This window comes from Lemur catta, chromosome 3 (assembly GCF_020740605.2).
Source record: "Lemur catta isolate mLemCat1 chromosome 3, mLemCat1.pri, whole genome shotgun sequence".
Taxonomy (NCBI): Eukaryota; Metazoa; Chordata; class Mammalia; order Primates; family Lemuridae; genus Lemur; species Lemur catta.
The window spans coordinates 22,335,040-22,337,613 of record NC_059130.1 but is presented as its reverse complement, the minus strand read 5'-3'; positions in this window follow the sequence as shown (position 1 = coordinate 22,337,613).

Sequence of the window (2,574 nt, the reverse complement as noted above, 5' to 3'; positions counted from 1 at the left end):
TCATATGCTTTTTTGCAATCTGCATATCTCTTTGGTGAGGTGTCTGCTCAGGTCTTTTGCCTGTCTTTATGTCAGGTTGCATTCCAATGTAGGACATTTTTAGGAGTTAAGAGATTTCTTCTGAGATTTACTATTCATCTCTTCAGGTTACTGTGGGCATCCTTTTCCATGTTTCTGAGCAATGGAGAACAGCCTTTTGGCATTATCTTGATAATATCTTTGATCATTTCCCTTAGGATTTTGGATCTAGCCCTCTGAGCCCAGAAGGAAAAGTAACATAAAAATAACACATACGTGTTTCCAGGACTTAAAAGGAGCACAAATTTCACCACGATAAGTGTACACAAGGAGAACTTATACTATTAATATATTTTCTTGTAAAGTAAGCTAACTCCATTGTCTGTACACCAACTTGCTTCAATACCATCAGCTAAAGAGATTTATTTCAGTTTTGTCTCCAACCAATCTGGAATGACTCAACCGAGTCCTCAGTGGGGATTTCAGGGTTGAAGAGATGACCTTAAGCAGGCCATTATGCCTGCCTTGATGTCCCTGTAATAAGGAAACTTCAGGGAATTTTGTAACATGTTCACTAGCCAGCATGAAAGCATGAAAAAATATTTGATTTATGAGATTGTGGTGGGGTGGTTGGTGGGGGGAATGTTATCCTACTAATGTTTTCTCTGGTTTCAAGACTTATCTTCAAGGCTGTTGATTTATTCTTTTTTTTTTTTTTTTTTTTTTTACCACAAGGAACACTTTGATACTGAGATGTTCTCATTTTATTTCTGATATGAGGAGAATAATGAGACCAAAGTTATTGACTTAACACAAATGAAATGTGTCTGAGACATAGTTCTATGATCTAGAAGTGAAATTCCAGAGAGTGAAGTTCTAGAAAGTGCACCAAGCCCCACCATCTGTTATGCTGATTCTTGATGGGGGTAGGGGTGTGAGGGCTGGAGAATGGGCCAGAGGACAACCAAGTCTGTCTAGGTACGGCCCCATGCCCTGTGAAGTGGCTGGTGGTGGAGTTTGCTCATGAGTCTGTCCACTGTCTGAGACCATGTTCTTGGGGACCCCTGGGTAACAGAATATTTCTCAGACTTTAATCCCTGCAGTTAGTTTAGCTCTTTAGTACTTTATTGAGAAAGCCTACATCTATCTAGTAAAAACTATCCAATATGACCAAAATAAAGATATCTCCTTTCTTATTTACTGGTGAAGAACTGGGATAGTTAATTTTAATCTGTTCCCAAAGTCCCTGAATCTATATTATCTTGAAACTTTCTTTTTGCTACTTTTCTTAAAGGTCATTGCAGCACATGGAAAAGACATTAGTCAGTGTGCCGTAAGTTCCTGTGACATTCTAGGTCATGACCACGAATATTTTAGACTTTCATTTGTTCTTCTGTTCTTTCATGTCTGTGGCCTTGGCTCTGTGAATCAAAGTAAAAAAAATTCCCCAAGTCCCTTGCAGCAGTGAATGCATTAGGCTACACCAAGGTCAGCCTTGTACCATATTCCTCTTGATCTTATGAAGTTGTATGGTCTGAATGTGTCCCCCCAAATTCATATGTTGAAACTTAATCACCAATTAAGAGGTGGGGGCCTCGTGAATGGGATTAGCAACTGTAAAAAAAGGCTTAAGGGAACTAGTGAGCCCCTTCCATACCTTCTGCCATGTGAGGACACAGTGTTCACCCCCTCTGGAGGGCGCAGCAACAAGGTGCCATCTTGGAAGCAGAGACTAGGCTCTCACCAGACACGGAACCTGCTGGTGCCTGGGTCATGGACTCTTCAGCCTCCCGAATTGTGAGTAATAAATTTCTGTTGTTTGTGAATTCCCCAATCTCAGATTTTTCTGTATTTTAAAATACCTTTATTGATATGTTGGTGGCATTTAGGAGGGAACACAGCTAAAAGTATGTGCTCATTTCCATCTCAGATATTTTGTCATAGCAGCACAAACAGACCAAGACATGAAGCTTCCATCTTTTCCAAGACATAAGTTTTGCTAGCCAATCTGTGTGCTAAAGGTCATCTTCGAGGTCCATGGTCATTTAGGCCTCCCGTCCCACAATGCAGCTGTGACTGCTGTGTCAGCCAAACAGTTGCTCCTAGACATGGCACTTTCTTAGTATGTCCCTAAACTTTCAGCACAAGCACTCCATCCTTGCTGCTAAATTGAAGACCTTACCTTGGCCTCAAACTATCAGCCCACCAATGCAGGGGCCAATTTGAGACCTGAATAAAATGTTAGGGTCTGACACTGGGATCCCTTTTCCTTTTACCAACCCATTAACAAGGACATCAAACTTAGGCTCCTGAGCCTCTTTTCAAAGATCAGCGTTCTGGAAAGTATTCGCTACTCTTCTAAGTATTCTAACTACACTAGCTTTCCTTTCCTTTCATCTGGTTGGCCTATGCTGCACTGTTTGATGGATAGAGATTGTGGTTGTTGTTCAGGAATGTTTTATATACATAGCTCTTCTGTCCAGAGTACAAAGTTCCATAGCTATTTCATAGAGATACATAGGGTATGTGAATAATATAACCCAATAGCTGTTTCAG